At 41.8% G+C, this 25260-nt stretch overlaps 1 protein-coding gene and 1 long non-coding RNA gene across 27 annotated transcripts in view; both read right to left on the reverse strand.

Annotated features, from left to right (window-relative positions):
- The window catches only part of LOC308459356, a 52789-nt gene extending 47566 nt beyond the window's left edge, over positions 1-5223 (reverse strand). The window contains exon 1 of the long non-coding RNA XR_013978024.1: positions 5160-5223. This is a non-coding gene — a long non-coding RNA (uncharacterized lncRNA). The remainder of the gene's footprint in view (positions 1-5159) is intronic.
- Positions 1-25260, reverse strand: part of NRXN3 (neurexin 3) — a 1227884-nt gene that overhangs the window by 382372 nt on the left and 820252 nt on the right. The gene's annotated exons all lie outside the window — the stretch shown is intronic.

Genomic DNA, 25260 nt, shown 5'->3' on the forward strand with positions numbered 1-25260 from the left:
AGTGATCTGGACAAACGTGAACTATTTCTTGTCTCCCTACAGCATTATGTGCCTACGTCTATGAGCAGTGCTAAGGTGAAGGGAGATCAAGACATAGTAATCTTTGTTTCTAACACCACGGTCCTGATAACATTGTCTTGCTAGACATGATTGTTTCTGCATGGCCTCTTGGATGTAGTCTTCGGGCATGGTGACCTTCCTGATTCATGCAGTACAAAGCAGCAAGTCTTGCTGCCTGAGGACTGAAAGGGTATGGACCAGAGCCATGTGGTCAATGGACTAGGGGGACTAGGCTAGTCCCCTAAATGTCCCGAGTAGAGTACTATAATATTAAAGCCTGGTGCCTCCTTTCCAAAGTTCAGGAAGCTTCTGCCCAGCTTAGGGAGGGAGGTGTGATGACATCGCCCCCCGCCAGCACCCTCGCCAGCTGGCGTCTCTGGCCCTAACTGTTCCCATATGAAAAAATGTCACCGCACGCCACTGGTATGGACTACTTAGTAAAGCTGAAGTAGCAACATATAGCCCTTCCTGCATGCTACTTGGATCACGTTCTCAGAGGGGGGAAATACTGGGGAGAATCTCACTAAAGAATTGGCTTCACAGACTGCTTCAAAATCCTCTCGCTATCCAGAATAGCAAATAAATGGAGTGGTTAGGCTTGGTGCTACCCAGTGGGGATTCATTGCCTCCAGAAATGGATAGCAAATATCAAAGCACCTTTGAAATGCCTGTGCAATACCCACCTGTGGCTAGCCTAATCTGCTATTCCATTGCAGAGAGTTCTGCACAAAGAGGTAGCAGAGACACTGTTCCATCACCAGGAAAAACCTGTTATCCCAGCTGGAAAGAGAATCACTTCTTTGTCAAACAGATTTCACTGAGATGTACCTCTAGCAATTCTCTCCCCCCCCCCCCCAGTCCCCATCCACTCAAAGCTCTGGGGATCCTTTTGGGACACCCCAGAGTAGGCCTTGCCTCATTTTCATTTCTGAAGGTTGGCTATTCACAATGCACGGGTCCAAGATAGCCCCACTCACAAAGCAGCATGTTCCGTTATTTATGTGTGCCTCATTAAGATTTAATGTTCCCTTTCTGCAAAATGCTCCCTGAGAGGCAAAGTCTGGTTTTCACGAAGGTCCCAATGGAATGAGAAACCTTTCAGTCTTACTTGGCATCAGGGTGGGGTGGGGTAGATACAGTAATCTCTCCAATCAGACAGGCAACCTGGTGCTTCTGTGCAACACACTTGAGTTGCAAGAGAGAAATGGAAAGATGGGGCTAAAAATAAACCATTGAAACTCTACAAACATCACACTCCAAAGCTATTTTCCATGTTACTGAAAGAGGAGGCCAGAGCACCTTAGGCAGGGAAACAGCTGCACAGTAAAGCCACTTCTTTCATTTTCCATGACAAGCACTTCCTTGTTGGACGTTTTTCTTAACCATCTGAAAATTTAACATAGAGTGTACGAAACACAAAATACAGTGGTTACATACTTAATTCGTTCTGGAGGTCCGTTCTTAGCCTGAAACTGTTCTTAACCTGAAGCACCACTTTAGCTAATGGGGCCTCCTGCTGCTGCCACGCTGCCGGAGCATGATTTCTGTTCTCATCCTGAAGCAAAGTTCTTAACCCGAGGTACTATTTCTGGGTTAGCGGAGTCTGTAACCTGAAGCGTATGTAACCTGAAGCGTATGTAACCCGAGGTACCACTGTACTTTCAGGTAACAGTACCAGGGAAATGTTTTATTATATTTCTGAAAATATAAGGGCTTTACAGTGACCAGGGCGATTTACAACAGCACAAAAATTATAAAATCTTATAAAGCATCTACCACTGTAATAAAAAAACCATTTTAAACTCTGCTCAGTTAAAACTCAGGCATAATTTCCAGATTAACCAGGACTAAGTAGCAAACAAATATGGAATATGAACAACTGCAATTTGGATTTGCTTTAACATGCCAACTGGGACTCCTGGCTACAGCTTGTGGTTAGTGTGGAGAGAGCTCAACTGTGAGTAACAGTTGACACACTAAGCCAAACCTCAGCTTATTTTAGTATAGTACTGCAGTAAAAAGGACTGGGGAGGATCAAAGATGCTGCAAGCTCCTCTCTGGGAACCTACACATTCATGCAGTCTCAGTAAGCCACAGGTTGGGTTAGTGTGCCATGCAAGCCACTTTTAAAAACTCCTTTAAACCACACCTTGTGCAAACTTTAATTTAGGCACACATCCAAGTTATATGACTGGGATGTATCTTTCATAATACTGGTCAGAAGAATCTTTGCATTTCTTTGAGCACATTTTTGGATACAGGACTGAAGTTGTCTCAGTAGCACTCATTGCCTTGCTCATCTAATGGCTTTCTCTGCTTTCCATTCTTAACTCACCTGCTAAACACAAAGTGGTGGTGAGGTGGAATCAGATGGGGAAAACAACAACATTTGGAATAGTTGGTTGTATCAAAACCTACGAGGGTCGTATCATTTGACATGTTCTTTGTCACATCTGCGCTTATTCACACTCATTGTGTAGAGAAGAGAGCGACTTTCTGGGAGCCAGAGGCAAAAGCAGGTGGAGCAATGAATATAGCATTTACCTGTGTACAGTAGCCTAATTTTGCACACACTCATGCAACCCTCACTAGGCTCCATTCAGGCAAGCATGATACAGTACGATAGGTCAAGGACACACTCCAGCCAGGCATTAACACTCAAGGGTTGTGTGAAGGAAGAGCAGTGAGGAGTGTGGCCTGTGGGAAGTATGTGTGGCTGAGCAGGCTGTGCAGCCCTGGGAGAGTCCTCAGGGCCGGATAGTGTCTAGGAGGGTGACATTTGGCCCCTGGGGCTGAGGTTCCACACCGCTGGCACAGATCCTAGTAAGGCCTATTCCATGGGTAGGCAAACCAGATCAGGCCCAATTGCCTTCTAAATCCGGCCCGCAGATGGTCCGGGAATCAGCGTGTTTTTACATGAGTAGAATGTGTCCTTTTACTTAAAATGCACCTCTGGGTTATTTGTGGGGCATAGGAATACGTTCCTTATTTTTTTCAGAATATAGTCCAACCCCTCACAAGGCCTGAGGGACAGTGGACTGGCCCCCTGCTGAGAAAGTTTGTTGACTCCTGGCTATTCTAAGCCCCCTTTTATATGTTCCCTTACTAGTGCTGTTTCTGACTATCCTGTGGTTGCTCCGGAGACAATCAGAGAACATATTTATACTTTACCTCACTTTTATACCTGAGTTGCTTTTATACCTTTTATACCTCTTTATACCTCTATACATTGTTATACCTCTGAGTTGCTGTGACAATGTGGCCAAAAACCATGCAGTCAACACCTCAGAGTGGGCTCTTGCTTGCATGGCTGCTAACTATACTGTCAGAGCAACTCATGGAGGCAGAATTCTTTAGACATTCTGTGATTAGTATGGGAGTCACTACAGGTCATATTGCAAATGCGCTGGTAAGACAGCATCATTGTAAGCCTTGAGAGGGCATTACCTAGAAATATTTTATAAGAAGGAAACATCAAAAAAGGGGCTGAACTTCCCATTGTTACAGGTTGCCTACATCTATCTTCTACCCTGAACATTGTTCTGGGGGTTCTCTGGACCCCCCAATTAAATTTCAGGGGGTGCACAGTGGAAGGAGGGGGGGATAGCCCTGCTGCACAAGTGGAAGTCCTTGCCCAGGCCTTCCCCTGACAGGTACACATTTGTTGAATCTCACCAGCCTAGTCACAGTCTTCCTCACTGTGCTATCTGTATTGAAATTGCAGCAATTATTTCCAAATGTGTATCTACACATGAAAATCAGCATATGTATTTTCCCCCCAATGCAAATCTGTGTCCTCTTCTGTCCTCTTTCTTGGCAATGCACAAGTAGCTACCTTACCCTGGAGCGATATTTTCACTCGCATTTTTTTTTTTTTGTAAGCAGCTACTCCCCCCACAGATGAACAACGGATGGTTCATTGAACTGTGAGGAGAAAAATACACAACTTTAAAATGTTTAAAGCTCTGCAGCCATTTCTGAAGACTTTGGAATATCTTTTTTGCCGTTGTGATGGGCACAGCTCATCTCTGCCCATAGTAAATGAAAGCTGACTCCAGCAGCTGAGGCCAGGGCTCTGTCAATGCAACAGAGCAGAAAACACTACATACACACACACACAGAGAGAGAGAGAGAGCTGCTGAAAACAGTGGTGCATTGTTAGTAAATAAAAAAGATTTTTGTGAACACCGTTCTCATTGGCGGTTTGTTCCAAAGCACCCTCTACAGCCCTACTGGGGAACATTACTGTGTTTCACTCGCTCTTCATTTTGACATCTTATGCTCAATACTTAATATATACTGAGATAACTTCCATTGCATTCCAGATGGTTAGCCAAGAGGGGGAGGGGAACAAGACTGTGCACACTGAACCCATAGTTAGGTGAGCCCAGTTATTAAGCATGAATTAATAGGCTGTAATGATATTAGGGGGTGCAGTTCATTTATTTTCAGTTAATCTCTAATTAGTGAGCAAGTAAAATTTTATGTACAGTTCCATTGCCACGCACAGAATAAAGGACTTCCTCATGTTTAATCTAGTTTTTTATGTACATTAAAATGTGTTAGAACTAAGGGTCACAATTTAAGATATTATCAACATTCACAGTGCATTTCCTTTTGCTGATGCTGCCAAAGTCTGAGAGTAAAGATAGTAGTTTTTAAGGAGAGCTGAAAGTGACAGGAAAGAACCAATGTTGTCTAGAGTGTACACACATTTCTTTTGTACCATTATGGTCTCAGGTCAAACAGGTTTGCAGGTTTCTGAAGCACTGCAATACCTGTAAAAACTGTTTGGCCTAGGCATCATCTGGTCTCCCTCATCCTATTTTAGTATAGTTCTGGGAGTTCACTCTATCCCACATTCTTCTTCATCTGTCTTCTGGTTTAACTTTGAGAGTTTCTAAAATTGATTTTTGTATTGGAGCACCACTGTTTTTTAGTTCATGCTCTTTCTCTTTTAGATCAGGGATGTGCATACAAGGATAGATCAAATCACAACAATGGCAGTGAATGGCATCATTGTGGTTCTTTTATACCACCTTCCGCTCTCTGAAATATTAGCTATGTATTATACCCTCCAATTATTTCCATGCACTTGCCTGCCTTGTTGAAGTCCCAAAATTGTTATTCCACATGGTATTTCAGAATCTCCCACAAATGCCTATTCAAAACAAGAACAGGCTTAATTCTGCCTCCTTATTTGGAACCAAGCAAGAAGCTTTGTACTATTTTTAAAAATTACATGGAGGAACATATCCTTCATCTTATTTAAACACATTTTAACAACTGTTACAGGAGTTTTGGGATACAGAGAAGAACAGAGCTTGTTACCATGCCTTATTCAGAATCCAGAGCAAAGCCATTGTCCAATCTTAGTCATAAGAAAGAGAGAAAGAAACATCTTTCCAATCTGTGAAACAGCTTAACTACATCTATTCTCTCTTCCCTCCCCACACCTCCCAAGAATGACAATAAGTGTTCGGAAGCTTGCTGCTCTATTTGGGATTCCCATCTGCGACTTCAAATACACAGTTTTAGTTCTTGGAATGAAATTCATGGATATTCATAACATACTTATAAAAATCTATTGTGTGCATCCAACCAGAGATTCCATATGCTTTGCTCCTGACTATGCCATCAGTTATGTACCTGGTCATCAGAGAGAATATTTAAAGCTGCCCAATGCATTATGAATCCACCAGTTCTTTGAAGAAGTAATAGTAAATAATGACTATTGCAAAGAGCCAAAGATTCCAAGTTTTATTCCTGTCTTATTGCAATGTTTGAAGTAAGTTGGTTTTTTTTAAAAAAACAACTTCTAAAAACTTTTTGAAGCTGACTTGGAAATGAGATCAGCACCATGGAGAGTTACCTAGACAAAGAGGACTATGGCACAGAACAAAGTAAGTCTGAGCTGCAATCCTAGTCACACAATATTTAGCAAAGCGAAATATTAATTGATGTAAATGTTAGGTGGTCTTAAATAGTCTTTCAAAGGGAGAATTTTAGTATCTACATGTTTCATTAAGATTCTAAAATATAGCCCTCTTTATCTGAATACATTTCTAGCACTGAACCTCTCTAGTGCTCTCAAAAGCACATTTACTTGAAATACATCTTGCCTACTTAAATTAGCTGGACTTTTTAATTGGTTTATATTAGTGTTAGAATTGTTTAAAAATATTAAATGATCAATAATAATAATAATAATACCACGCCCATCTGGCTGGGTTTCCTCAGCCAGTCTGGGTGGCTTACAGCACATATAAAAGCATAGTAAAATGTCAAACATTAAAACTTCCAATTGACTGTATACTACCTTCACTCCCTCCCCCGCAGAAACTCACTTATTATACAAATACGTAATTTAAACAACTGTAATGGTAACGTCGGGACGCGGGTGGCGCTGTGGGTTAAACCACAGAGCCTAGGACCTGCTGATCGAAAGGTTGGCGGTTCGAATCCCCACGGCAGGGTGAGCTCCCGTCGTTCGGTCCCAGCTCCTGCCTACCTAGCAGTTCGAAAGCACCCCTAAGTGCAAGTAGATAAATAGGGACCACTTTCTAGTGGGAAGGTAAACGGCGTTTCCGTGTGCGGTGCTGGTGCTGGCTCGCCAGACGCAGCTTAGTCACGCTGGCCACGTGACCCGGAAGTGTCTTTGGACAGCGCCGGCTCCCGGCCTCTTGAGCGAGATGAGCGCGCAACCCTAGAGTAGGTCACGACTGGCCCTGATGGGCAGGGGTACCTAACGGTAACATAGGTCTTTTTACATGGCTCTTGCTGAGAGATGGGGAACCTGTGGTTCTCCAGGTGTTGCTGGACTACAACTCCCAGAGGCCAAGGTTGCTGATAGAGTGAATGGGAGTTATAGTCCAACAACATCTGCAGACACTTGTTCCTAATTCCTGCTCTAAATGTTCCCTGCGCTTCTATTTGAAATATTATACCATGTAGCATTCTTCCTATTTAATTTCATGTGTGTGCCATGCTATACAAGTCCTGTTCTTTCATTATTTTTTTATACCATGCACCATATTTGTTCCCACCTTCTAAACCAGTTCCAATTTATCTGTATCCATTTTAAAGTGTGGTGCCCAGAATGCAGCTCTGTACTCCAGATGAGGTCTTACTAGTGTAGTGTAGAGTGGAACTGATACTTCTCATGACTTAGAAACTATGCCTCTATTAATGCAGCATAAAATCATATTAACCTTTTCTTGCAGATTCATTACACTGCCGACTCATGTTCAGTTTGTGATGGACTCCAATCTCAAAATCCGTTTTTACATATACTGCACTAAGCATACAGCTGTGCATTTGATTTTTTTAAAAACCTAAATTTGCATTTGTCTCTGTTGAACTACATTTTGTTAGTTTCAGACCAATTTTTGATTGTATTAATATCCTTCTGAATTCCCCTCTTCTGAAGGGTTAGCTACCTTCTCCCCATGGCTTTTCTTTCATGCACCTTACACATGAAGGTATGTCAGGAATTGGTTAGAGATTCCATTTTTGGCAGAGTTAGTCTCCCACAAGATGTCAGAATAGTTGAAGCCCCCCATTGCTACATTTCCTCCCTTCCTTGAGACATACATAATTTCTTTCAGAAAAGCATAGTCCACATACTCTTCTTACCCATGGGGCTACTGTGTTCACTGTCTTAAATTTCTGTGCAGTGTCCATATTTTTGGCCTATAATGCTGTTTTAAAAATTTAAATTATTCAGTTGCTACATTCCAGTCATGGCAGTCATTCTGCCATGTTTCCATTAGTCATACCTACTGAGACGTATTTACCTTTCTGGACTAGAGTTTCAAACTCATTTTCTTTATTTCACATACTCAGTGAAGTAGTACATAAACACTGGAAGTCAATGATATTACGTTCCAATGTCTCTATTGATGTTTTGTGGGTTTGCTAGGCATTATTTTTGTTCTCAAAAGCACACCATACAAAACTAGCACATTTTCCCCTTTCCAAATATACTGTGCTCCATTCACTCCTGCAATCAGAGCATATTCAATGGTTGAACTTTTTGGTGAAACAAGTGGTGGTCAGTTTAAAAATCAGTTTAAACAACACCACTCGAGTTCAATGCTGGTCAAACCTGCTGGGAATACAGCCCCATAAAACATACATTGCAAACACCGTTCCTACATTTTCCCTCTGAAACTATGCCTCAGTCCTGAACTTGTGGAGAAAACCCATAAGCGAACTTATTTTCAGGTGGATGGGACAGTCAGTTTGGTGTGCAGTACATGCAACTCACTGTGGGGGAGATTCATAGGTCATCACTTTGAGTTATCATGAGTTATCACTTTGTTCGTCATGCTGGAAACATGAAAATAGGAAGTGTGACTCAATCACACTTCTCTTCTCTCCAAAAGTGACCCTCTCTGTATATGGCCTTCTATGCTGAGAACAGCTATATCAAGGAAATGGTTGATGTACACTGGTCGTCTGTCAGGCTTGGGGGCCAAATACATCCCTCAGGGCATCTCTATCTGGCTCTTGGGACTCACCCAGGGCCACATCCTTTCTCTCCAGGCAACACCCCTTTCCCCATGCCCTCCTTGACTGTATTTGCCTGGCTGGAATGTGTCTTTGAATTATGATAATGCCTCTTATCTGTCTGTCTGGAGGATGTGTGGATGTATGTCAAAACTAACCTACTATGCAAAGGTGAAATTCAACTACATGTATTGCTTTGCTCACTGTTTCCTCTGGTGCCATCCAAGTTTCCCTACAAAGCCTGCCCAGATGGGAATGCAGTCCTTGGTCTGGAAAAGGTCCCCCTCCCCGATTTAATGGCACCAAATAGAATAAATACATAATTAAAATCACAGGGGATTTTTTTAAATGATTGCCAAAACATTTAGAGGTGGATGTGAAACAACACTAGTCCTTGTGGACGTGGGATTCAAGTCTGTGCTGCATTTTCAGCTGAGATTATATGGACTCTCTGACAATTGCAGTCCCAGGAAATTGGAAGTAAATTGAGATGATTGTCTTTTATCGGAGCAGCTTGATGGAATTATTAAAAATGCAAGCAAGCTTTCAGATATGCATAACCCTTCTTTAAGGTTATGAGGAAGGTGATGAGCTATGCTGAGTACATTAGTATTTCAAATATCACTATTAAGCGCACAGGGGATGTGAATTCAGGAGAAACCTAGAGGAAGAAATAATTAAGAACTGTGCATTTAATACTTGATTATTTGGATGTTAACTGAATGATCAGGGCAAGCTACCACATTTAGAACAGGGATGGAAAACTTCTGCCTCTCCAGATAGTTTTGGATTCCAATCCCATTATCCACGACCATTGGCCAAACTGGCTGAGACTGATGGAGTCCAACACCATCTAGAGGCCAAGAGGTTCCTCATCCAAGATTTAACAGGAAGTAACTTTGGCCAGTCAAATTGAAGCATTTTGCTCCAGTCAAATTTAAGCACTTGATATCAGTGGGAGAGATTGAAGCAGATACTTAACTCATCCTCTGGACCCAATGGCATTCAAAAGTACTTAACATTTGGAACTGGATCATGACTTTTCTTTATTTAAAAATATATGCCACTGGATAGAGGGGAACCCTTACTTTCACGAATTCATAAAAATCTGGCAAGGACCATGAATTGCTTGCTACTGGGATGAAGCCATATGGAAACATAAGATGGTATGTTATTAGATGATAGGGTGTATCTTACAGCAGGGATGGCAACCTGATCACATGCCAGCAGTGGTCGAGGCCAGAGGCCAAAGTGGCTGGAGCAACAAGTGTAAATTTTACATGTGTTCATTAGCCTGATTTTTACACACACACACCTCTATGCACCATTAAGAAAAGCAAGTGGCACTACCAGAGTTCAAGGACACATGACCCTCGTGGTCCCTTTCAACTCTACAGTTCTATGATGATTCCAAGATGATTTCAGCCAGGTAAAAGACAAACAGGGTGTGAAGCAGGGGCAGTGAAAGGTTGCAACCTGGGGACAATTCTGATAGCCAGAGAGAGAGGCCCGGAGGGCTGAATTTGGCCCTTGGCCCTGAGTCTCCCTGCCCCTGTCTCACACCTGCTTAAAGCCAGGCACAATTCAAGTGTGGATGCATATTTTTAACTTGGGTGTCAGGTATCTTAAGGGCTGTCCTCTCTCATTTTAGCCAGCCTGAACTTTACAATCATCACCTAATTCCCTCCTCATGATCCCCCTGTCTTTTGACGTTAGGTGGGCAGAGACTGGGGACTGGTATCCAGTGTGTGGAATACTCTCTCTTGAGAAGCTCACCTAGTTCTGTACCTGATGATAGCTACCTGACACAATCAACAGCCTTCCTCCGGACTGTTTTTCTATGTTTTTAACATCACCAAAATCCTCTGCACACATAAGAATGTGTCCAAATAATTATCTTAATGAGAAAACCTGGTGATGTATGCCATATGTGAATATAGTCCTAAAACCCTATTCTTTTAAGTCAAATTGCTTGTATGACATAGCAGAGGTGATCCATAAAGCAATTTATTTCTCTCTCCTTTGTGCCAATCCATGCTAATTCAGATAATGTTCGCTGATGATTTGCCGCACTGAATTATTGAAATAAATCCATACGTATCGAGCTAATTGATTAGCTCTCCACATCTAAGGTAAAGCCAGCATTAATCACATTGAGTTGGACAGCTTTTCCGTCTAAATACCAGCTGATAAGGGAGTCAAGAGAATAATAATTTGGAGTTCACCTGAAGTGTTGGCAATGTGGGGTGCCAGGTTCCAGGTGGGCTGGTAACAGAAAGTAGCCTCAAATTGTTTCAGCTTAAGGCAGTCAACACTATAAAATGCCTGGCCTTAATTCCACACAGCAAATGAAGAACAGACACTACCATCTTAAATGACTGAACCCTGTCCTCTCTCCAATGTGCTCGGGAGGATAGTGTCTATCACGGGTGGGGAACATTGTTGGGCTGAGGGTCACATTTCCCCAGGGAAAAGCTGGTGGGGTCTGTATTCCTGTAGTGGAATGGCACCAAAGTGAGTGAGGCTGGACTCAGATGCAACCACTCACACTTCTTTCAGTGGAAGGAGCTGCAGTTGCCCATTTTGTACAACACCAAAGGCCTTTCCCCCTTCCAGCAGAACACCTGGTGCTCAGGTAAGGTCCCAGAGGATCTGCTGAAATTGGCTGCGGGCCACACCTGCCCCGTGGGCTGAGCATTCCCTACCCCTGGTGCATACGTTGTTCTTCACTTTACCTCCCTCATAGTGATTGGCTCAATGTTACCACAAAAAGCCTTCTGTCCAAGAGCATATCTGAACCTGTCTTCCTGGTCTAATTCCACTATTCTGTTAATTCCCTGCATTAGCTCTCCTCTTGGATGAAAGGTTGGGCTCAGTCTGCCTTCATTGTTGTTGTTGTTTTTCTGGACTGCTTCTCAAACAACAAAGTGTTTTGTTCTCTGAAATTGTAACTGTCTTTCTTGATATTCTCTTCCATGCTTGCTGTGATTAGTAAGACACTGGCTTCTACTATTCCATGAACCAGCATCCGGCATGATCATGATGGCCTCCTCTCTCCCTTTCTCTAGTGGCTCTTCAGATTCAACAAGAAGATGGTTCAAGTGCTATTTGGAAAGTGGGAGAGGAAGGCTGTGGCATCTAAAAACTGTTCCAGATCATTGCTGAAGCAAATCACACTGAATAATCACTTCCTTTCAGGGTTGAACAAACTCATCTCTGAAATGTGATCAAGTTGATTCAGTATTAAATAGTGGCTCCTGAGCACTATGACATTTTTCATTTCCCATTCACTCAGAAATATGCTGATTATTTCCTTTTCATAGACCTGTTTACACAAATTGGCACAACTCCATTGCACATCAAGTCAAAGATCTTGGCCAGAGTCTCTTTCCTACATGGCAAACTGTTATTTCACCCACAGTATGGCCCAAAATATAGCACAGCTCTTCTTTATTTTTATTTTTATTTTTATTTTAAGAAACCATATGAGCTCTTGCGGAGGTTATTGACACTTGTTACTTAGCTACCCCAATTTAGTAATAGGGAAAACCATTTTAAAAGACAAATTATACAATTAAAAAAAACAAACCCAAGTCCTAATATTACTGGATTTGAAAACAACAGAAAACAGGTTGAAGAGCATCTTGCATTCACAAAATCAGTTAGTTAAAAAAAAAATGGTATAACGTTCTATTGATAAATAATAATGATTTGCTTTTCTTGGTTCTTTAAACTTAGTATCTGAATGAAATCTATGAATAAATCCATACACAGTTACTTTTAAGCATTCCTAATTTATTTATTTTTTACATCTTATGTCTTAGATTGTGTAAGATGTTTACAGAAGCCTGCACTGGCACCAATAAAAGCTTCCCTCCTGATGCAAATAGAAGGTGAAGAGTGATTTTTGTGATGACTGTGGCAGAGTGGGAAGGGTTAAACTCACCCTCCACACCCCTGCAGTCCCAATACTACTCAGGCTCCCCCATAGCTGCAATTTATATAACAAAAATGTGCATGTTGCATTCACACAATTAACACCATGTCTCATCTGGCCCCTTAAAGCATGGTGGCTAGTTTGTTTAATGATGTCCCTTCCAAGACATTACAACATTTTACCCATATCTTCTCCCTCTTAAACATCGTTTCCAAAAGTTAGCTCCAATTTTGATCTGCTTTTGGTTAGGGGGATAGCAGTTTTCTAAACGAGAGATTTTACAGATGTTCTGTACATTAACAAACGGCTACTGAAACAACCCTCTGTAATTTCTGCAGCACTAATTCGATTTACTTGTTATCCCTGCTTCTGTTGCTGGCTTTACAGCATCCAGTGTGCACATTTAATCTAGCAAGTAAACTAGATTGTCTTAAATGTTTTAAATTTGTTCCAGATTGCATCTAACATCCAATCACTACATAACTGCTGCAAATATAAAACATTTACCAGCAACAGCAACATCCAGTTTTTGCACATGAAGAGTATTTTTCTTTTTTTTTTTGCACAGAACAGCTCCTGAATATCAACAAGAGCCTATGCTGTGATTTCACACTTCATAGGCAAACCATTGGTCAAACTAAGTTACAATGCAACCTGTCACCCAAAAGACTTTGAGAACCCTTCACAAACAGCTGCAACATGCATTTCTCATTGAATCACTCATGCTCGCCTCTGCCATGGTCCCTAACACTTGCAAAGAGTACAAATGGACTCTTAACTTCTTTGAATTTCCTGAACTTCTGAATCCATAGTCCATCATCATCATTATTTGCAAATCTAGTGATGTATGGAAGTGAGAGCTGGACCATAAAGAAGGCTGATCACTGAAGAATTGATGCTTTTGAATTATGGTGCTGGAGGAGACTCTTGAGAGTCCCATGGACTGCAAGAAGATCAAACCTATCCATTCTTAAGGAAATCAACCCTGAGTGCACACTGGAATGACAGATCGTGAAGCTAAGGCTCCAATACTTTGGCCACCTCATGAGAAGAGAAGACTCCCTGGAAAAGACCCTGATGTTGGGAAAGATGGAGGGCACAAGGAGAAGGGGACAACAGAGGATGGGATGGTTGGTTGGATGGATGGTGTTCTTGAAGCTACCAGCATGAGTTTGACCAAACTGCAGGAGACAGTGGAAGACAGGAGCGTCTGGCGTGCTCTGGTCCATGGGGCCACGAAGAGTCGGACACGACTAAGCGACTAAACAACAACAAAAAGTATGTTAAATAAAGAAAATCAGAATTATGGCCAGGCCTCAACGTGTCTCTTGGAATAACACTGGCCTTCAACTGGTGGATGAAAGCCTAACCTATGGTGGGTTGCAACAACAGCGCTACCACCCTCCAGGTATAGGGTATTTCTTTTATATATGGTAAAGAAATGGGCCCCTAAATGCATGCTTAAAGATTGGTGCCAGGTCAGGAAAGGTAGGCAACTGCATGAAAAATCTTCCCCACATGTTACAGATTTTCTCTGATTTGATTTCCCAGCCAGATGACCTTATGCTATGTCATCACAGGCTGATTCACAAGGAGCTACTCCAGACAACCTGTTTACTGAGCATTCAACCCGATTTGCTTCACAAAGCATACACACAGATTAGACTACACCCAGTCCTTACTGAGTATATTTTCTGATTTTGTGGTTTACAGTGTGGTATATGACAGCAGACATTCATCCTGATTTGCTTGTGCAATGATTATACATCTTTCCATTGATGCTTAATTCATCACACACTTCACAGTGCATTTCTCTGTCACTTTCCTAACTGCAAAAATTCAAAAATTCTTCCTTTTTAAGTATTTGTTGTGCTAGGGTGACAAGAGTGCTTTAATCTACTTTAATTGCATGAATCTAGATTTCTAAAGTGTGCTTTAATCCCTCTTGCAAAACAGTGACAGCCCAGAGGCGCCCAGAGTTCTTCTTGAGTTACAGAAGCCGTTTACATGGTAGGTAAGGCAAGTAAGTTGCAGGCAGGTAGGTAGAGGTAAGTGACTCTCAGAAACTCTGCTGTGTTCTCAGAGCCACCCACATGGTTGAAGGAAGCTAGAGATTAGCATTCCAGGCATTTACTCCATTAATTATGATCTCTTTCCAAATTGGCTGTCTCTAAAAGCTGGGGAGAAGCAGAAATGCCAAACTCTTTTCACACATAATTGACATTCATGTTATGACACATTATTGACATGACAAAATCTTTCCTCAGTCAAGCCCCTAGTGTTCTGCCTGACTGTGGCCAATAACAGAAGCTGCAATAGTGATGTACAACAGCACATGGAGATTAATGGAAATGCCATTTTTTTGTTGTTTGCTTGGAGCTTCTGGCAGTTTTTGACATTCTAATGATGACTTCACACCTTCAGTTTAAGCAACAGCTAAATACATTTTCTCTCAGCTTGGCTCTCAGTTGAGGAATATTCCCCTGAGGTAGCAGAAAAATACAACCACTATGTGTTTCTGGTTTATCATGTGACATTCTTTGGGACAAAGGGAAGAGACACGGGCTACACACCAAACATTTTAGGCATGTGACATCCCCCCAATACTCCTGGGAACTGTAGTTTACTCCTCACAGAGCTGTAATTCCCATCATGCTTAACAGACTACGACTCCCATGATTCTTTGGGGGAGGCCATGTGCTTTAAATGTATAGTGTTTCCTCCTGTCACTTATGTTTTGCACAAATGCATTTTTTTTAAAACAAATCACTGGGATATACCATTAGCATCCCACAACTTTAGAAGAAGAATTAGAATCCACTATATATATATATATTTCCTCTAGCCGCAGGAAATAAATCTTTAGATGCCTGGCCACATGATCAGTTTTATCTATGATAAGAAGTCCCTGGAATGAATTGAATCTCTTATTTGCACATTCAAAGGGCTGAACTGGAGATTGAAGTGAGATACAAGGAAATGCGGGGGCTTTTAGCTTACCTGCCTCTCAGCACAGGATAAGCAAACAAGTAAGAATTAACAGACTGCTTTCTCTAGTGTGTGAAGTTCAAGTCCTTTGAAGGAACACGGTGACTTGCAAATGACCTTAAATGGCCAGCAAGGATGGGTGTGTGTGAAACACCTTAGAATCTCTATTATGTAAAGCTAGCAAATGCTGAATTTTGACTGAGACATACCTAAATTCCTGGATCTTCCTTGCGCTGTAGATTTATCCTTAATGCATTTAGCCATAATGCAAAAGGACTTGGGAGACAAGCCCCACCAATATACACCGCCCCTCCTCATTTTGCAACTGAACTAATATCTCAGTTTTGCACAACCTACTCCCATGGCCTGTAACATGTAGATATCAACACATACCTCCCTTCCCAAGGGTTTTGACTCACAAGGCTTAATTATTACTTTGAATTTCTCAGAGAAGGGTGCTATAGAAGTGCAAATTATTGCCAGCACAGATTTCTCTGTGCAAGCAGGACCCAGAATTCAGCAGATGCACAGTGCCTGACTCTGACAACAGCAGGGGTTTGGCCAGCCTTTTACCCTGCTGGTCCCTTGTTCCTTCCTCCCCTTCTCCCAGTCTCATCCAACTAGCCACCACCCCATTTCCATATGTGCACTGCTGATCTCTCTGAGGTGTCAGGTGAAGGATTGCATGCATAGCCCAGACTGGTCCTTGCCGGATAGGATAGGAACCCAATTGCCCTCCCCACCCTGCCTCATGCACTTATATGTCTCCTGCCCAGGGAATGATAGCTCAGTCAAGACGCCAGTGAGGAGCTAGAGTTAGAACTGGCAGCTGCTCCATGGCTCTGAGCCAGGTTGATGCTGCCCATTATGGACATGATGTGAATAGTGTTTCTCCCACTGCTTCTTAGCCCGTATCTTCTTATTCAATATATTGAGTTTTGTCTCTTTATTCTTGGTCCTTGAGCAATAACAGGGATTTACAAATACATCAGTCCTAAAGCTCCCCTCTCCCTTTATTTCACCCCTGAATCATAGAAATTTATATATCCATACACCCAGTGCAGAAACTGCAGTCCTGAACTTGACAGTTTGGGAGACAAATCATCCCAAGGTGTCCTTCCTTATAGCAGACCCCCATGATCCCATTACCAAAAAAATGGCTAGGACAATTACTATGCACCGTGTACAAAGGAAGCACAGCAGACAGACTTTCTAGAGGTTGAGGCACGTGAAAAACGTCTCCCAATAGACACATGGCAAAATCCTGGAAATGTTATTGCTCTGTGATGTCCCAGGGATATTTTTACCATCAGTATCAGGCTATACAGACACTGCATGTGCACATTCTGTTTCCACAAGGGATGTATAAATTTTGATACAATGAGCTGCATAACAGGTGCAAGCAAACCATGAAGTCTGCATCCCTGAAAATCAAAACAGGGAAACCGCATCTGCGGATGGCATCTTCTCTGATGGGACTGAACTGGCAAACAACCTTGTCCTCTCCCTCCACCCCCACAAGCAGATTATAATGTTCACAGAATGGTTCTAATAAGGACAAGTGGACAGGAAAAGACACACATCTTCTGTGAATGTTTTCTTTTCTGAGCATCATATTTCCTGCTCTCTACTATTAGCTGATATGCAACCCTCCCAACCAATAAAAAAATTATCTCCACCAGTGAGTAGCAGCTCCATGGTAGAGCATCTGCTTTGCATGTGGAAACTCCCATGTTCTATCCATGTTCTCTCCAGTTAGGCTCAATCCTTGGCACCTCCTGTACCTGAAACTGATGCTGTCCATCACTGTTGGCAATACTGAACTAAAGGGGCAATGGCCAGACTCAGCATAAGCCAACTTCCTATGCTCCTAAAGCATTTTCAAAGACAGCATGTGGTGAGGGTGTCAAGGATGGTTGGGCTGTTGTTGCTGTTCAAGTAGCAACCAGTGCTTTTTTCTAGGGGGGAAAAAGTGCCAGTACTGCGTACCATTGAGTGCCACTGGGAGGGGAGCACTGGGAGCAACCACTGCATCCCCATTATAGAAGCAAAGGACTGTTGACTACTGAACTGGAGCTAAATGTAGTGGTGTATCAGGAAGGGAGTGAAGCCTTTTTATAAGCATTGCAACAAACAACACACAAAGTATCTCATGCAAATATCATGGTGGAACTACCTGCGATGGCAACTGGGTTGGGTCACTGCCAAGTAGCAGTGCATTGGCAGTTTGGTGGTAATCTGAAAGGGAGAAGTAGCAGGTGAAAGAGGTGCAGAACCCACCACCCACCCAATGTTTCTCCCAGGTTGCTGTCCCTCCCTGCCCGCTGCTCCAAAGCTGAGCTAATTTTTGGTCTTGAGTCTCAGCTGGGAGAAAAGCTGTCTGCTTCCTTCTCTGAACACGACAGTCCCAAATTGGACACTACTGACCAAGTTCAAGTAAGGTACACAGCACACTTTGAAAAGAACAAGATGATATAAACTTAAAAGAAAGAAACTTAAGTCAAGTCAGCTTAAATCAAAGATATAGGGGGAGGCATAACCTAAGCCACAGAAATAGCAGTGGGAGGAGGAGAGAAGAGATAGATCACTCTGAGCACGTCTAAAGGGGTGGGGGCAAATCCAAGATACATTCACGATGGCAGCAACTTCCGGAGGGTTTCTGGGTTTTTTTAAGGAAGCAGAAAAGTGGCTGCATCCATGAAGAGCTTGAAGTGGGGTGTACAGGGAAGGGCGTCAGAAAATTTGAAACCATGAGCTTTATAGGTTGTCTGAAAGAGTCATGTGCTTAGGAGTCAAAAATAAACCAGTCGGCACAAAAAACCCACAAGGCTGGTCTTACGCAACAGCTAAACTAACATCAAGTCAGAACACACATCTTTGGATCTAATCGAGGAGGAGCGGGATGCAGCTTCTTTGCTGAGGATGCAATAAATGTTTAGCTTTGCTGCCTTGCGCAAGCTATTTTAGGAAAATGTTAGGAACAGTGGCGTTTGGCCTTCTGTATGCAAGGAAGCAAAGCAAAGAGGCAGCCTAACAGGAAACATTCCCAGATAATGTTTTCATGCATTGCTTAGTTATGATGGAATAAGGGCTGGTGGTCTGGATGATGGTTCTTGTGGTTAAGGAAGAGACATATTTCCACATATCCAACAGTCCCTTCCCATGCCCATACAAAGCATCCCCTCTCTGTTATTTCATAGATGATTTCCTTTCCCTTTGCCCTTTAGCATGATTTAGTCATTTTTCATCATTACCCCTCTCACTGGCTAATGGATGAATGAATGAATGAATGACTCTAGTATCCTAAATCTTCTCTCCAAAGCCATAATCCTGTGCCCCCAAACACAGAAACTTTGGTAAAATATTAAGAACAAGTGCATTGGTGTCAGTCTGCCATGCGCATGCAACTTACTCCAATTATAGAATATTTTGGAATTTTAAGGATAGAATTCAAGACATTTTCAATGGCTTGGGGTCAAGACTTCTCAACACTGTATTTTAAAAAAAATACATTTCATCACAACTTGAGGCACAAACTTGACTTGCTCAGGGCTACCCAACAACAAGGCATTATAGCTCTGCTGAAATATCCTAGCTATCCTGCATACAAGCCAATGCTTTAAATACCACTTCACATGGACTCTAGCCTTCAGCCCAAAGTATAAGATAATGAATAAACCAACCATTCAGCATTCTATAGCCATATACAGGTGCCCCCACTAAACCCAATGAATCAGAATCTAGCTAATATTTAGGATAGGAAAGCAAAATGCAAGCTACAGAAGTATGCCAGACAATAAATACTGGGGCAGGCTTATGCAAACCAGCCTGGCTGGGCTGTTTGAATACAAGCCATTATGAAACAATGGCCAGGCATCTACACATCAAAGAAAGTTCTCAGGTCTTTTCAAAACAGGGGTTACCATGGTGATGGGGATGGGTGGGAGATGGCAGGAAAAAGTCTGCCTTCTACAGGAGGCTTTTGTTTTTGGTGAGAAGTGTGCTGGAAAGAAGAAGGAGAACAAAGGCCAGTCCCCCATGGAACTACTGGGCATGCCAGAACTTCATGTGAGGGCTGATGATCAAAACCATCTTGGCTGCTGGCTAGAGAGGCAGCAACCTGGAGACTGGGAGCCAAGACTGACTGCTGTTTTGGACCCAGGTTTGCTGAAGCTATGAGAAAAGCAATGAGAGGCACTCTTGGGATATAATATTCTGCACCCCCTCCACTGTAAACACCCAGGTGTAAATATGTGTTAATACTTCTTAAAGACACTAACCCCTGCTGTGCCTCAATCTTCCCAATGGAAACACAACCCTGGGTAAGTCCTGGAACCCTAGCAATCTTGTGCAGCCTCTTGCTTCGTGGAGATTTGGGTGGCATGTAAGAATACATGCTTTCAGAAATGGCATATCATATGTCTCTTTTAAAAAGGGGGAGGGAACTCTACAACTCTACATTGCAATTCTGTATCATATTTTTAAAAGCATTTTAAGAACATTTCATGCACCAATTACTTCAAAGATTTAGCGATAGCATTAGAAGTTCAAAGCTGCAGCTTCTTGATTTTGCTTTCTCGTGTTATTTAAAGAAGCTAATGCTAAGAGAGAGGAAAATTGTGTGCAGTTTAACACTCTTCCCCTCCCAAGGTCTTCACTGAATCTCTAACTGTGCCATCATCAGGGTGACTAATTCCATTCGAAAGAGCTAAAACTAGCTATGTACCATAGTGCTGACTATGGATATATTGTCCAAATCAACATGAAAGGGGAGAGGAATGCAGGAGATGAATACTTGGAAAGAGTGAGCTTGCTGTTTCCATATATCATATGAGATGCCTTCAGGAAAGATATCAGGGTTCATTTGCCATCCTTGCAATTACCTGCTACGATTAGGTGGAATCTTAATGGGCACCATTATGATCACTGTCTGTGGCAGATTGTACACTTTTAATCAATGGCATCCGAATTAAAATAAGGTTGGGGAGAACCTTGGCTACAGGTATTAGAAGACTGGGTTTGAAACCTGTTGGAGTTATTGTCAGATAAAGATGTAGAATTTTCTGAAAATCTCAGTGTCTAGCTTTTCCATACTGATTTTATCTAATTTCCATGTAACTCCTTGATCTCAATGAGAAGCACGGGTGTTTTATTTTTTCTTCGTTTACTGATTCTACTAAAAATACAAACAATTCTCGCATGTGCATTATTACACAATATTAAACACATATACAATCTAAGTTTCATAAAGTAATCAGAAAATAAACAGATATAACAAAAATGCATATAGCTGTATAAAAATACTTATGCAGTAATACTTTTAAAATTATACTGCAGAAATAAAATGCCACATGAGGCTTGACTTTTTTATATTATATGAATAATATATGTATTTTTGTATATAATTTTGCATATTTGTCAGGCTTATAGAAAAACTTGAACAAAATACAAGTGTCTTGGGAAAATGTGGGTGCTCAGTTCAAGGGGTGATCTGATGTGAGCATGACTCAACATTGAGGGGACAATCAGTCAGTCAATCAATCAATCAATCAATCAATCAATTAATTTACAGTCATAGCCTCTCTAATGTTGGAACTATCAAATTCTGTGTACAAATCCATTTAAAACTGATACCATCAAGCTATGGTTCCACATCTAACTCTGGATTTGCATACTAAATATGAAATCAGTGAACTGTTGAATTCTTTGGGGAACCTGAAGTATGTGGAATTTTGTATCATTGCTACTTCTGCTAAACAAGAAGCTAGAGTGGCTCACTATAAGGCAGCTCCTTTCACAGAGGAAGAGAGCAGCGGATGCTGCTCCACCTCTAATCCATCATCTTAAACATCAGCTTATAAATGCAATGAAACATAAAACACCATCAGACCTGAAAAACTGCCATAATTCCAGTCATGCTGCAAACTAACCATTAAGTGCCATGTTCTGTGTAATTAGGGCATTACTTTATGAACGACATGCATGGCATTTATAAGCAAGACTAAGGGCTTGGCAAATCAAAGATGCCACTTCAAACGACGGTTTCAAAGAAGCCTGTTACTCCATGTACTGGTACCCCCATGTCAATGGAAACCCTGTAATGGAGAGGAAAAATGATACCCCCATAACCAAGGCCAGGCAAAACAGCTTCAACTTAGGCTACCTTGCTTCTCAATTCCAATGTATACTCTCTTCTGAAAGCTCCCAATTTTTAAATTAGCTTTCTGATCAGGTCAGTAGCAAATGGGTTAGTTTAGTAACTAAACTTTAGTTGCTGGCCCTTTTTGCAAAATAAATCTGGTGCATTTAAATGCTTGCAGAAACACTTTCGGCAGTTTCCCTCTAGGATGAAAGAGCCAGTGGTACAACCATCAGCCCTGGAATTCTCTGCACAGCAGGAAGGGAACTGAGGTCTGTGACGAAAACATGAATGGAATGAAAGCGTATGCATGTGGTTCACTACCAAGAATTTTGGTGTGAGGCTGGAAACGTTAATGAGCCTGATTTAACACACAATCTCCACTCAAGCATGGGAGATAATGCATGCACAGATTAGATGCAACGATCTTCAATGTGACCCCTGTTCATACTACAATGCGTAGATAAAGACAGACATACCTTTGTGTATTGCAACAGGCATGGGAACGCACATACCGTATCTTGCCACTGTCTCAAGTTGTCTGCACATTGCTGCACCTGACCATATCTGGAACAAGACAACTTGGCCCAGAATGAAAGAATAGGCTGAGAACATGGCTGTATGTTTTCTGTGAGGGCTCTGCTATTGGATGCTTAAGGACCCTGAAACATCAACCTCTCATAAGCAACACTCTGTTCCATCATTCATCCTCTGGGGGCTTCTAGACAACCTGTTTATTAAGCATTCATCCTTATTTGTTTGCTGGGAGATTAGATAATGCTGGCTGTTTACTGGGCATTTAGTTTGCACTGAAAAGCGAACCAAACTAATTTGTACATTTCAAAACAATATGCAAACTGAAACACAACCACCCTTTGAAATTCTCACTTCTCCATATTTCTCCATCCAAGTGATGTGTACAAAGATGCATGTACTGGGGCAAAGTGTAATAAATAAAAATGCATATATCTGTGAAAATAGCATACATAAAGGCATTCTATTTGGGGAAATTGCTTTGCCAAAAATGTCTGCATCAGGCAAAATTGCATACAGACATCTGTTGCAGGAGAAATTTGCACTAAAATGCTGATCAATTTTCATGAGGACTTTAGTAATAATAATAAATAATAGTCACAAAATTAATTAACGTGAAAATATAGAGAATGAATCTTAAGAGCAGAAAAATGAGAAATGGAGAATTAAAACTGATAGATTTGCTCATCCCAAATCCAGACACAGTTTTACCATCTCCTCTATCATTGACATAGACAAGGCGTGTGACTAAAGTCGCTATAGAGGTGGAGCCACTTTTAATGGTTTTTCTTCCCTTATTGGTATCTTCCTTACATGATTAGCCCTTGCCTATGACATCACAGCCATTTCAGCATTGCACTACCGGTAAGTACTGTATCTTCTATGCTGCTAAACATATGTGGGGAGGGGGCCTCAACTTCTTTCATTTGCAACCAATCAACAGGGAATAATAATAATAATAATAATAATAATATTCAATAAAGAGGCTACATAATTTGTTGCATTTAAATAACAGAGATAGGAATTTTGTTCCCTTCTCTTTTGCTCATCTTAAGCAGGCCAGTGATGCCTCTGAACAAAGCCTAAGAAGATTAAGCTGTGCGAGGGTAATCTCAGCTTTCTAGTGCTGTCTTGGCCTCAGAAATGCCGCAGTCCAGCTTCCTCCCAGGGAAAATTTAAGCATTTCCCTTCCAGTTTTGATGTGCTGCTCTAGTTACTTCCAAGTCTCAGGGGTTTAGCACAGCTCTTTTATTATTATTATTGCATTATAATTGGCAGAGCTTCTCAAGATTTTGCTGCTGCCTGAGGCTGCAAGGAATAGGTCCCATAACTGTAAGGAAAGCTGGCGTGCCTTATTTGGGCATTCCAGACCCTTGCAGGGTTGCAAAACCAAGGCTTGGGCCGCAAACAGGGAACTGGTATGTCTGGAATGTTTTCCTGCCCACCCAAAATATATTATCCTGATTGAGTGTTAAATTATGCAGAAAATATTTCGGCAGCTCAAATATTGAGCAAGCGATAATGATGTTGTCATTTTGGCAAAGTGTGTAAATATCAATGCAGATGGATGCTGGGTTATCGCTCCTTTTTTTCCAGAGATGATGAGAAAGATGAGAGAGGGCTCTTTTATCTCCACAGTGCAGCTCTGTTGCTGGCAGGGGGCTTTAGCTGTTAAAAGCTTTGGCACTGTTGTGAGGCCAGAGGGCAGATTTCCCTCCCAAGACAGCTAGTGTTGTCTTACCTCTGCAGCAGGAAAGCCACTCTCCTACGCAGCTTTTCAGAGGTGCTGCAAAACAGCAAGTCTCTTCTTGTAGCAGGGGACATGGGGCAAATCCAAGCTCACTGAAATTGAAAGGGGTCAGACACTGCACGAGACCTCACTTTGCTTCTCTCCTTGTGCGCACATCCTGTGCATAAGCAGGTGGGCAGTGTATTTTAACAATCATGTTGTTATTGTGTTGTGTACAAGGCACTTTGCTGAGATCCAACATTTTTTAAGTGCAGACCTTGCCCCTCAAACGATCTCACCTCAACTTACTAATGGGTACAGTTCCTCAGAATGCCACTGTCTCCAAACAACCTCTTTAAGGAGCATCCATTCTGATCTGTTTGCATAAAGTTTGCAGGGAAGTTTTACAACATTTGCTATTTATTCAGCATTAATTCAGACGTGTTTGTGTGGAAGTTGTATGATGTTATGTCAGGGCACTGTTATCCTACACATGCCAATTCATTTCCCAATCAATTTCCTTATTGCAAAAAAGTTTGTTGTTGTTGTTGTTCGGGAGTGGGTTTGTTGCCCAAGAGTGCCAAATCAAATTCAGTGCCACAGCCTGAATCTGCCAGTATGTGATTGAATCCCATGCAAAAATAGTGACAGTCTGGAAGCACCCTCAGTCTTGGGATGCAATTCAACATGTTAGTAACATACCTTGAAGAAGGACATAAACTCTGTAAAGCTATTGCCTGGATATACAGTAGTCAGCTTTGTCGCTTGTCATCTTCAGTAATAAACATTCTGAGTGGGTAGTGAGCAGACTGAGAAGTGAACATAGACACATTCCTATGCCAAAAATGCTCTACATATTGAAAAACTTGCAGTCCCACCACCAACTGCATCAGGATGGCACAATACCAAAAGAACAAGGCACTTTTCCTGAGTGTATAGATCTACCCTTAGCTACTTGTCCTTGATACTTATATGAGCCTCCATTACCATCATATTAATGACACTTCCCATTTTACAGATGGTTTGTAAAATCCACAGGAGACCAAAGGAAGCTCTGCCATTTACTCAGAAGGCACATTTGCTGGAAATACTGTAAGTTGGCATTTCCAATTCCAAATATATTCAGTGTGGACAACATACCTTTGCCTTTAAATACTTTTGTCCAGTATATGCACTCGATTGGGCCTGGGATCTCTTATTCATATGCATTTATAAATATGTCAGTATCAGTGGCAGACACATGTAATATGGAAATAAGCGTGAATAAGGCTCTACTTGAGGCTGCCAAAAGATTGGCTGGGGCAATCCAGTCAGATGCAAGAAGTACAAATGATGGTGATGGTGATGGATGATGATGATTCA

This window comes from Podarcis pityusensis (genome assembly GCF_964106645.2).
Source record: "Podarcis pityusensis genome assembly, chromosome: 1".
Taxonomy (NCBI): domain Eukaryota; kingdom Metazoa; phylum Chordata; class Lepidosauria; order Squamata; family Lacertidae; genus Podarcis; species Podarcis pityusensis.